At 35.4% G+C, this 13294-nt stretch overlaps 1 long non-coding RNA gene across 1 annotated transcript; it reads right to left on the bottom strand.

The window, feature by feature from the left end:
• Window positions 1-1837: 1837 nt before the first annotated feature.
• On the bottom strand, window positions 1838-3092 carry LOC143587664 (uncharacterized). The gene is made up of 3 exons (XR_013144937.1): window positions 3049-3092; window positions 2269-2516; window positions 1838-1936 (listed from the first exon to the last, which is right to left on the bottom strand). It is a non-coding gene; the product is annotated as an uncharacterized LOC143587664 (long non-coding RNA).
• Window positions 3093-13294: the final 10202 nt, after the last annotated feature.

Below are 13294 nucleotides of genomic sequence, written 5' to 3' on the forward strand. Positions count from 1 at the left end.
TCCCACACGTCCTTAGCCTTCTTACGCTTAGCCACTTGGAACAAAGCTTCCTGCGGTAAATCTTGGAAGATAAAGACCATCAAAAGCTTACATTTCTTGATGTCCACGCCTGTCCCTTCTTCCAGTGGTTCTATGGCATCCCAAATCCCTTAGGCATCTATAAACTTTTCCATCTTGATCGCTTATATAGTGTAATTCATGGTTGTTAACACCGGGCATGGCAACGACAAGCATGCCTACTGCTTCCCCGTTTCTAATCTGGTTTTACTTTGATCAATTTGTGTTTTGTTGCTTTTAGCAATCAAAGGTTTAGGTGATTGTTTCTGCAATCTTATTTTACTTTGACCAAGCTATGATACCAATTAAATGTCAGAATAAATTTTAAGTGGACCAAGAAATATGAACTCTGATATTTGTTTAACAACCCTCATAATCAACTCTTTTTTTTATAATAAATTCTAATAAACTTGACACACATAAATGTCTTACTATTACCTATAGGACCAATAAGATAACTGAAACAAACATCCAACCAAGACCAAGATAACATGAACAAAGAAGAACTTGGACTTAATACTAAATGAATTTTGTATCATGAACAACTGACTGTACAACTTGTTTACAATTTGATAGACCCTATATATATGCACAACATGAACCTATGCAACAATTGAGGATGGCACCGTTTAGAGATAACTGCGCGCCAAAGGAAGCTAATCAATAACTAAATAACTTCCTATCTTGGTGTGTAAACATCGCATCCTTATCAATTCTAAATATAGTTACGCTATGACCCTTGCTTGACTCGTTTACATAATACATAAGACACTAAAACATGCTATTAACTAATTTTAATTCTGACACATTAATTTTTTAAAAACTTTGATCACACAATTAAGGCCAACATAACCTACTACTTAGTCTAGCATTTAACCCAATCCTACTCTTAACTCTAACTTAGTTAAAACCAAATAAATAAACCAAATTTATTTACTTTAAATTAACATAATATAATCTTGAAAATTTGATTCATTTCTTTTCTCCACCTTTTACATTCCAGTCGGCATGATGCCAACAATAAGTATTGAGTAGTTAATTGATGTTTGATTGTCAGTGTAACGAACGGTTGTATACATGTGAAATAAAATGGAAATTTATAATGCGCGACTTCTATCGCTCACGTGTGCTAACCACTTGATACCTCAATTTACAAAACTCTTGGCTCTGATTTGCAACCGACTAGTTACAATTACCCAGGTGATTCGTGATCATATCTATGTGGTCGATAAAGCCGATATATTGGCCATCGGTCCTGTAGTAAAATATGATTAAAATATCGGTCATAATATCGGTACCGATAATAATGGCGATATTTACCGATATATTACCGATATTCCTGATATCGGTGTTTTAAGTCTTAATTATCAATTTTTAATGTTCAATGTTAGTGTTTAAGTCTTAATTATCAATTTTAATTAGTGTGCAATGTTAGTGTTTTAAATCTTAATCAGTTTCTAATTGCTACGGTTGTTGGTATTTTTTGCAAGTTGTAAAAGGTTAATTCGTTAATGGTGGGAGAGTATATTGAATTATTAGTGTTAAATTGCTATGTATATGAATTTACATGATATTAAAATTACCGATATCCCACCGCGATAACCGATATCTCAAATATCGTTTCTTGACCGATATCCCATATTTTTCCACATTAACTGCTTAGGATCATATAACATTGCTACCACATAAATATATATTTCATCCTTAGATAAACTCGGCCCCGATATTCATACCACAAATGTTAGTTTTTATGCAAGTTACCTTAACTTGGGTTCGTTTGTTTTGGAACCAGAATTTGACTTGTAATGGTTCTAAGGATAATCTTCGGCCAAGGTCCTTCCTTTGTTTATCATCTGGATGAGGGCACTCTTTAAAAGCCCTAAATGAAATATAAACAATAACGATCAAGAAAAATCTAAAGATAGTCTCACTAGTTTTTCCTCAAATAATTTATCTGTAGACACTTTATGGACTCGGGGTGGCAAGCAGAAGCTGTTGCACCCGCCCCTAACTTCCATTTTCGGTAGTTAACAGAAACTTTTAAAGACTTCATTAAAGTCACATATTAAAAAATCCTCCCACTTTAGAAGAAAAGTTACAATCGATTGTAAATTTAGTCCCATTTGTAGCTTTACTAGCTTGGTCTCAGTCAAACCAACAAAAAAATAAGCAAAATGATTAAAAGATTAGGGCAAATGATTAAAAGCTTACGCTTCCAATTCTTGTATTTGATGTTGAGTATGGCGATGGTAACGTTTCTTTTTGTTAGGATGCATATTAGGATCTTGATCGTCGCCCGAAGCTAGAGCTTCAATGTTGCTATCATGATCGTCCTCTCTAAGCATATCAAGATTATTTTCTGGTGTTCTGTTGCTCATGTCAACAAGATGCTGCTGTTGATGATGAAGATTTTCAAAGATATTATTTGGCTGAAACATGTCTCCCTTTCAAGGCTCCTTCTGATACAAAGGTATATTAATTTCTTGAAACAAAAAAAAAACCTATATTATATGTGTATTTAATTAAGTTATGATGAAATATATGTTGTTGCGAATCTCATTTCTTATGAAAACTAAAAAACATAAAAAATAATTAATCAGAAATAAAGAAGAGAGAGAAGATCATAGACTTATAAATACAAAATATTCAATTTTAATTGAAGACCCTCTATTCTTTTAAGAAAAGTCAACTTTTTAGTGACTGATTACTTTCGTTGAATTGACAATTTCTAACAACCAAAATGTCTGTATTTTCAGGCGCATAGGCTGTGTACAGCAGATCGTGAAGCGATCCGTCCCTTCCCTGGCCCCTGCACAAACGCAAGAGCCAAGTGCACTGGGCACACCTTATTTAATCCCTAATTTTTCAGAAAATGTATATCAAAATAAATGAAACCAAACCACCGTAATCTTTTTAGTTTTAACACATTAGTTTGTGTACTGAATCCAACCTGTTACATGAGAAAGTGAAGAAGATTGTAAGGAAACTTACTAGATTTTTGTTCTTGCTTTGTCGAAACTTAGAGATAAAGATTTGCGAATGCCAATGGAAAACTGTTTTCGAAAGAGCAAAAAGAGTGATGATCGCCTAATTTATAAGTGAACAACTCATACGAGAGTAAGAGAGAGAGAGAGGAGGGTGAATGAAAGGAAGAGGTTGGAGAAATGAAGATATGACAGCCAAAGGAGTTAATGCATAGTATTGAAGAAATGCAATTGCATTAATGTAGGATTCAAGCTTTTATTGCAATCAGATTTATTTTTATTTTTTTTTTAACCAAAAAATAAACTTACACTTGTATTTTTGAAGCAATGACAGAACCGATATAGGGTAGAGAGGCTCAAGAGGGTCCACCGTCAAATGTAGAAATGTTCACTATGTGAAAGTGAAGCAGATCTCTACGAATTGTCGTTAATTAAGAAGAAAACGTGATTTTAAGGGATGTAAACCTGATTTTTTTTAAGTGAAAACATACAGATTTACACAATTTAAACTCTTTGAATTTTTTAAAAAAGGAACAATGTAATCACTTTTTTATGTCAAATGGGTCCACGTTAGAAAGTAGAAAAGTTCGCTATGTAAAAAGGGTGATTTTCTTTAAAAGACGTGAAGCTAGCCCCTTCAAATTATCGGTTTGGAAATTAAACTTTAATTTAGTTAAGGGCAACGACCTGATTTTTTTAGATGAAAGCATGCATATTTACACGACATTTTAAAAAAAAGAGTAAAATATCAAAACCGATTTTAATTAAGGTTTGATCAATCATACGATTTTTATTCAAAAATTCTTTTGTAATACTGGAACATGGAGGCTTCATTAGGAGGAAAACTTAAATGCTGTTTTGGAAGAAAGCATGAGCTTTCTTTACTAGACATAAACAAAAAAAAATGGGTTATTTCAACATCCCTTCGACCGAGATTCTATCTTTGGTTCCATAACCGTCTAAAGAAACTTGAACTTATTTGATCACTGTGTGTATTGGTAAATGATTAAAATAAAACACAAAAATTAAAAAAAATATATAAATGTTTATCTGTAATTGCATATCCGTCAGAAAAGTTGTTTTTTCAAGCTACTCCTTTCATGTTTACCTTCTATCTATATATTTTTATTTTTATTTTTATTTTTATTTTTATTGGAAAGGGACGACACCCCGACAAATATTAATAAAAAGTATAAACTGTTACAAAATCGTAGGCAACAAGCCCAACCTGGAAATGCATGATGTTATATTCTTTGATTTGACAGTTTGGAGATTAGCAAATGACGAATAGAGCTTCTATATATGAGATTAAAAGATTGAGTCATCGCTTATAACTTTCATAGGAACATTCTTTTTTGTTTGGTGTTTATTTTGTTTTTGTTCATGGTTGCACTTTTATCTTTGTTGCGGGTAGGATTTTTCGAACGACGTTTTGGGGCACTATCTATGGTTTGATCATTGGTATTTAATAGCCTTCAATGTTTTTCCTTTTACTTACATCCCATATTGTTATATTTTGTGAATATGGAAACCAGTTAAAGCGCACTCTCTCATAAGAACATGTATTATTTTAGTCGTAATATACGTATATTCATGTTTGTGATTGTTTATGTATATAATTTGCACACGTATCATGTGATATGTTATATTAACTGCATGTGATTGCACGATTGGGTGCGATAAAGAACTTTAAAAAAATAATTAAAAAAAAGAAAAGAAAAGAAAGCATCTCAACATTTTAGTTAAATGATTTTTTATGTAAATAACAAGTGTATATAAGAAGTATAAATTTGAGAAATATGGAGGATCTTTAGCTAAATAATTTATATTATTTTTCCCTTTTTTTTTCAATTCTTTTTACACTTAATTCATTTAGTGAACAGATTAAATTTATGAATTAATTAGCTAAATATTAATTTGTATTTGCATGTGATTACAATTTAAAATACATCTTACTATACTATTAAAGTAATACAATGTTTTCACATGACATTCAACTAACATGTCTACATAGGCTTCCAACTTATCAATTTTCCATTTATATAATTTTCACATATTAATTTAAACATTAATTTTAAATATTAACTCCTGAGTTAAAATTGAAGAAATTTTCAAAATAAATTGTTATAATAATCATTTACTGAGTAATAAAGACAAGTAATTGTTTCATTGTTATTTTTTTTAATTTTTGAGACTTTGCTATTTTATTATTTTTTTTTTGGATTTTATGAAATTATTTTTGAACATTTGGACTGAATGTTTAGATTAAAATAGTGGTTTAAGTCACGAGATTTGGATTATATTGTTGCTTTATTAAACGTGCGGTTTAATAAAAATTATAATTATATCTCATTGTTTTATTCAAATGTTTAGCATTTTTATGTTGTGTTCTTAAATGTTTTATAAATTCAATAAAAATATAACACACAACTTATGTTAAAACATCTACATGTTTACGTTTCATAGTTTACAACATATGACTTTAGTAGATGATGAAGTTTTAACTAATATGATTTTTTTGTTTCATTGTATAAGTTAGAAATATGTGGCATAACTTATAATTATATTTTAAATTGTTATTGTTCTCTATTTGTTTTTGTATGTTGGGTTCTTTTAATTAAATTAACAATGTGATACCTTATATTAATACTAGATAATCTGACATTTACAATTCGTTAAAATGTATATGACACACACGCGCATACACACACACACACACACATATATATATGAAGTTTTATATATTTTCTGTTCATGTGTAACACGAGATCTAACCTAGTTTAAATTAGTTCATTATAACTCACATGTACGTGAAACAGTGTTAATTTACATGTGAGTTTACATTGACAACTTTCATTAACAAAAGAAATACAATTCATTAAATAGTTATTTTTATAATACTAAAATATTTTTAAAAAGACTGATTTAATAACAAAAGGACAATACAAAACATTTCTTTGAAACAAATAAAATTCAAAAAAAGAACTTTTTATTGAAAACTAAAACATAAATGATAATATATAAAGTGCTTTAAGAAATTTATTTTAAGGATAACTGAAATAAATAAATAAAAACAAAAGTTCATAAAACAATAACAACAAACACCTTTTTTAAGGCAAAAAGTTTACCTAAGAACATTGATTTTAATAACAATATATAAGAGTATTAATTATTTCAGATACTAGTAATCATGTTATTCTCACTTTGATGAGGTAACAGAATGACTAAAGTATAGACCAAAGGTTAATGATTTAATCCTTATAAATTGTAATATTTTGTTATTTAAAAAAAATCATATAATAAAAATAAAAAGGTTAAAAAAATATATATAATAAAATAAATCCGATGTGAATATATAGAAAAGTAGAGTGCATTTAAGATAATCAATCAAACATAAATACCCGTAATAATATTTGAAATTATTTCCTTTGCATTCTTTTTCTTGTCTTTGGTCTTACCATTATAATTAACTACTGTTTTATTCGGTGCGTTACGTCGGGTTGGTTGGTAAATTCCGGGCGGTAGTAAAACCTAAGTGTTGTCAGGCCTGAGCGTTGACGTGATAAGTCGACGTGAATGTAGTCGGTTTCGGTTACATGCGTTATGGACATGGTATCGGAACAAAAATTAAAAATAAAATTATAGAAAATTGATATGAACCAATGGGGTGACGTGGTTGGTAAAACTCGAATGTTGGTAAAACCCAGGCGTTGTTGATCCTTGGCGTTGAGGCAGTGAGTCTATGCAAATTCGGTCGGTTTCTGTCACATTCGTTATGGTACCGGAACTAAAACAAAACAAAATTGGCATTCGGTTGATTTCCCTTACGTTCGTTACGGTACCATAACTAAAACAAAAAAAAATGGCAATCAATTGGTTTTCGTTAAATTTGATACGGTAAAAATTAAAACATAGAAAAAAAACCGTAGACCAATAAGGTGACGCAAAGTGGCTCAATGGAGGGGGGGGGGGGGGGGGGCTTTGCAACACCGAATCTCTTATTTATACTTATTATTATATACCTAATAGTGTAAAATTGGATTTTAATTACATAAAATGTATATAAACTTATTATTAATTTTTTAAATCATTTGTCTCTGGAGTCTACCTGTAACAGGATTTTAATGGTTAATAATTACCAATAATTTAACGCTTAAGGTCAAACTCCCGTTAACTGGTTTCAACTATTACCATTGAAATTATATTGATAATTATTGAGACGGACACGTGGAGTGAAATCAAAACGAACACGGATATTAATATGATGTATAGATCCAAACGAATGATTATTTCGATTACATTGATTATACTATGGATAATCTTTCAAATAGCCTTACCAACTTAATGCATTACGTCAAAGCTTTATATCAATACCTAAAGAATATACATTAATCCATTAAGCTCCATGACAACCCTATGTGAGATCTCCTAGGGTTAATATCCCTAGGAGACCTCACAGCCTCCCCCCCACACACCACAAGAGCACTCACAGCCTCCTCATAAAGTACTTGCATTATGTGAAGATATGGCACGCCATCAACTAGCATCATCAAGATCTCGCATTCCTCCAAGTAATCGCATGACAATTAAACAAATACAACAAATTGTCGTGTAAGAGTATTCTCATTCCTTCCTCCATCTTCAAATCTAAAATTACAATAAAAATCACTATTTTTTCTCTCTTTTATTCAATTAAATAATATTTTTCGATACATTTATTATATTTTCTCTTTCTTTCACTCACAAGCACTTTCAACAAATATTAAAAAAATACGGGGAGTAAACAGTAGATTTTCAAATATACAGAAAAATCACTACAATTTCTCTACCATCTACTCGCAACACCCTAAACCACCCCCTATATTGTAAAAACTTCCTTCATTAAAAATGGATGATATGATGTGAATGCTCTAACCAAGTTTTCACATAACTAAATATTGTAAGTCTCACGTGGACTCTACATAGCATCTTCATATGCCCTACATGTGCATCTTATAACAAGTGTTGCAAGTGAATTTGTTATGAAAGACCTTGGGCCCATCAACTTTTTATTAGAAACTTTGTTGACCAATATGCCCTTAAATGGATTGGAGTCAAATTGAGTCGTCAATTCCCCTCAATCTTAGAAATTGGTTGAGGGTTATTGAGTAATGAGTAATAATGAACAACTTACCCGGAAAGTACTTGAATCGATGGAAAAACGAAGTCAAAGGTCGGTAATATAGCAAAAATGAAGGTGTGATCGAGTGTTTAAAGAGGGTGACAGCAAAGAAATAAAATATTAGGGTTTTGAGAAGAACTTGTGTAAGTCCCCCCGGGGCGTCGCCGATCGATACGAGATCCGCACGAGGTCTAGGAGTGCGGAATCCTCCTAGACTCGTTTATGGTGTAGAAGACGAAGAACACGATTACACTCATACAAACACACGAACGGGATAAACACATCTGCAGATCTTTTATATAATAACCGAAACCACGTTACATACCGAACATAAACCAAAACACGTCCGACCCGAGGTGAGCTCTACCTCGGGCCGTCCCACACGGCTCTCCCTCTCTGTTTCTCTCTAGACAATTGAACTGTAACACAAATCTCTCTAACTTTCTGGATACACAAACCTAAACAAGACACACATATATATATATAAACTTCGCGGGCTTGGGCCTGTAGGCGAAGTTGTTACAACTTCGCCTATGGCGAAGTTGTTCTAACTTCGCCTATGGCAGAAGTTGTTACAACTTCGCCTATAGCGAAGTTGTTACAAGTTCGCCTATGGCGAAGTTGCTCTAACTTCGTACTTCCACAATGCTGAACAGAATTGCATAGCGACGGTCACAAAACATGCACCAACAGACTCCCCTTGACCGTTGCTCTCTATTCTAACAAACACAAAAGATCATCTGTTACAAAACATGCACCAACAGACTCCCTCTTAACTGATGATCTTCTGTTTGCTCTTCAACCAGCCGTGTCTGAAACTGTCTTGTAACTTCACAAATCTACCAATCACCCAGCGTCTTCCATATCAGATCTCCCCTTCAGTGTAAGCTTCTCCGTCTATATAGATTGAGGTCTTTGAAATGCATGCATCCCCGTGCCTAATTGATCATCTCAACCAATCACGTGAGTCCTTCTGACTTCACCAACACGTGAAGTTGGGCTCCCTCCAAAACTTCACCAACACGTCGGCATACGATAAGGTTTAATCTTCAACTACTCAACATCAAGTGATCAATTTCATCACAAAACCACCTTGACAGAATCTAACACACATGACCATTAATTAATCCGAAGCATCTTCAATCACCAGGGATAACAATCAAGAACATAAACACTTTAATTCCCGATTAAATCCAACTTGTTCCAGAATTTTCACTTTAATAAATAAGCATCACGTTTCAGGATCCAATTCTCGAACGCCTTGAAAATAACATAAATAATATGCTCTGACCGCAATCCAGTAATGACGAAAACCTTCAGTTCAATTTGACTTTCTTCAGTTGGTCAACCTCGAACAACAACTATTTCATTGCCCACAAACACCCAAATATGTGTCAATATCCAGTTTCAATCAATATCCCATTCACAACCTCAACTCCAAATCCAGAGTTGACACGTATTTGTTCACACGTAAGACCAAGAGATAACAAGTTTCACTCGTTGAACGAACAACGTCTTCGGTCTCACAATAATCGTGTACACCTGGCCATACAGACGAAAACTCCAAACACTTTTTTTTTTTTTTATCTTCGCCTGAAGTCAACTTCGCCTAAAAGTCAACTTCGCCCCTCCTTAACTTCGCCTGGCAGATAACTTCGCCTGTGATAAGCGAACTTGTGAGGTAGGCGAAGTTGTGAATAACTTCGCTTACCTTATATCTTCGCCTAAACCCTAAAATTTAAGCGACAACTTCGCCTGAACCACATAACTTCGCCTGCGGCGCTGATAGGCCAGAAACGCATCAGAAACTTGCCAGAAACACCAAAACGCAGATCTCGAACCATAGCATAAGAGCCTAAGGCTCTGATACCAATTGTAGGTTCCCAGCCGGATCTACACGAGATATCTCGTTCTACGTAGGTGCGGAATCCCTACGTAAGACGTTACAAGCGTAAAAGACGATACGATTAAACACATGTTACAATAAACACAAACACGTTATATTGCAACCGGAAAACACGTGATATCTATCACTAATACTGGACTCGTTACACGTAAACTGAATACACTGATTGAATCCTCTCTCTCTAAGCCGTAACCTAGGACATATATATCACGACTCGTTCTACGTAGGTGTGGAATCCCTACGTAAGACGTTACGAGCGTAGAAGACGATACGATTAAACACACGTTACAATAAACACAAACACGTTATATTGCAACCGGAAAACACGTGATATCTATCACTAATACTGGACTCGTTACACGTAAACTGAATACACTGATTGAATCCTCTTTCTCTAAGCCGTAACCTAGGACATATATATCACGACAACTTCGCCTGGCATGTTCAGGCGAAGTTGTCACTAACTTCGCTTAGTTCACAAGTTCGCCTGTATCAGCGAACTTGTGAGCTAACTTCGCTTACATACAAAAACACAAATCTAACAAACTCGATTACAGACACTTGACACTGAACTACTGACATCATGTATCAACAGTTGTTTATATACAAATATTTATATTTTATCTAACACTAACATCTACTCCTCATTAACTCTAGGATTTACAATCAAAAAGAAAATTTAACTTCACCTTATTCTTATTTTATACACTCTCATATCCATTTCTTTTTACCTAAAACTTATTCCATTTCTTTATAATCTTTTAGCATGCCTCCACTAAGACCGCGCAAGAACACCAACCGACGTATGGCTGCTTTTATCGTCAAGCAAATGGCCGCTGTGATTCCCGAACTTGTAACTCAAATCCAAGCTACCCAACCTCCTCCACCCGTTGTTGCACCCGTTGAACCCAAACCCGTATCCTACCCATATAAGCAAATTACTAGTGCCAACCCAACCGAATTATGGGGTACGAACTGTGCGACTACCTTGTTGCAATGGTTCGAGTCTATGGAGAATGTGTTTAGATATAGCGAGTGCCCCGAAGCGAAAAAGACAAATTTCGCTTCAAGCATGTTTAGAAAAACTGCTCTAACATGGTGGGGTAGTGTCATGCATCTCCAAGGGTCGGAAACGGCTATGGCTCTTCCATGGTCCGACCTCAAGGCACTCATGATGAAGAAGTTTTGTCCCAAACACGAACTTCAAAAGCTTGAAGAGGAATTTTGGAACCTCAAGCAAGATAGTGGTGATAACGCCGCTTACTCACTCCGTTTCCACGAGTTGAGCATTCTCGTCCTTCATTTGGTTACCCCGGCTGAGCGTGAGCTTGACAAATACATTGGGGGTTTACCTATGCGAATCCGGGACTCAGTCATGAGTAGCAAACCCGTGAATCTTGAGGATGCCATTACTCTAGCCGGTGCGTTATCGGAGAATCATGTGAAAGCGGGTACCCTAACCCTCAAGAAACCAAACGAAAAAGCCAAACCCTAGCCCGCACCACAAGCCAAGGTTGAACCTGCATCACAAGCCATTAACTACTCCAACTCTTCCCGTCACAACAATAACAACAACAAGAAACCCAAAACCAACTACCGAAACTATGCAGTTACCCAACCCCAACCTCAACAACAAACCCAAATTCCACCCCAAACCCGAAAACCCTATACCGGTACCACCCCACTATGCAACATTTGCCAACTCCATCACCCACCAAACATGCCTTGTCGCCATTGTACCATTTGTAACCGACTTGGTCATCTCAACACCACATGCTGATCCGCACAACGAACCCAACCTAACCAACCAAACCAACCAAGAACTTTTCCCCAAAATACTCAACACCGATATGCACCTTACCCACCAAACCAACCTCAACAACCCCGAGCTTGCTACAATTGCGGTGACCCTAACCATTTCCGCAACAATTGTCCTCGCCTCATTCTTACTAACCAAACCATGACCGCACCTTACTACCAAACTCAAGCTTAACAAGTTCAAACCTACAAACTCAACTTTCCCAACTCAATGCACCACTCATCCAACCCATCCAAGCCATACAAGCACCACCTCCTCCACCACCGCAAGCACCTCAAGTCAACCAAGGAAATCAAGGACGAGCTTTCATGATTAATGTTAATCAAGCTCAAGTGGCAAACGATGTTGTGAACGGTATGTTTTTAGTGAACCAACATTTAGCTTCCATTTTATTTGATACGGGTGCCGATAGAAGTTTCATTTCTCTGAAATTTGAGTCGAAAATTGCCGTGTCTCGAACCAAGCTTTCCCGATCGTTTTCTATTGAAGTCGCCAATGGGAACTCCATCACCATAAATTTCGTCATCCGCGATTGTACTCTCGTTCTTGCTAACCATAAATTCTCCATCGATCTCATCCTGATGCAAATAGGAAGTTTCGATGTCATAGTAGGCATGGATTGGTTTTCTTTGCACCGTGCCGAAGTTGTTTGCTTCGATAAATTCATTAGCATTCCGCTTGTCAACGGTAAAATCCTTAAGGTCTTCGGAAAAGCTACTTCGAGAAGGCTTAATCTCATGTCGTGCTCTCAATCGCAAAAATACTTACGCAAAATGTATGCTCCGCTCCTAGCTCTCTTGGCGACAAAAGACAAAAAGGAAAGGAAAATCCAAGATATTTCTATTGTTCGTGATTTCCTCGATGTCTTTCCCGGCGATGTCACCGGTCTTCCACCCGTTCGTCCGATTGAATTTCGAATCGATCTTGTGCCCGGTGCGATGCCTGTGGCCAAGGCTCCTTACCGTTTAGCCCTGTCAGAAATGCAAAAATTATCGAACCAACTCGAAGAACTTTCCAATAAAGGTTTCATTCGTCCTAGCTCTTCTCCTTGGGGCGCTCCTGTTCTCTTCGTGAAAAAGAAGGATGGTTCATTTCGTATGTGCATCGATTATAGGGAACTTAACAAACTCACCATTAAAAATCGTTATCCCTTGCCATGAATCGACAACCTATTCGACCAACTTCAAGGCGCAACTTGCTTCTCCAAAATCGATCTTCGATCAGGTTATCATCAATTGCGTGTTCGCGAAGAAGACATTCCAAAAACCGCTTTCCGTACTCGAAATGAACATTTCGAATTTTTGGTTATGCCCTTCGGGTCAACGCCTGTGCAGTGTCAAGGAATGGTCGGCCTAAAATCAGTGGTA

Source organism: Bidens hawaiensis, unplaced genomic scaffold, assembly GCF_021521415.1.
Source record: "Bidens hawaiensis isolate Kalapana, Puna unplaced genomic scaffold, B.hawaiensis_p1.1 tig00035826_1, whole genome shotgun sequence".
Classification (NCBI taxonomy): domain Eukaryota; kingdom Viridiplantae; phylum Streptophyta; class Magnoliopsida; order Asterales; family Asteraceae; genus Bidens; species Bidens hawaiensis.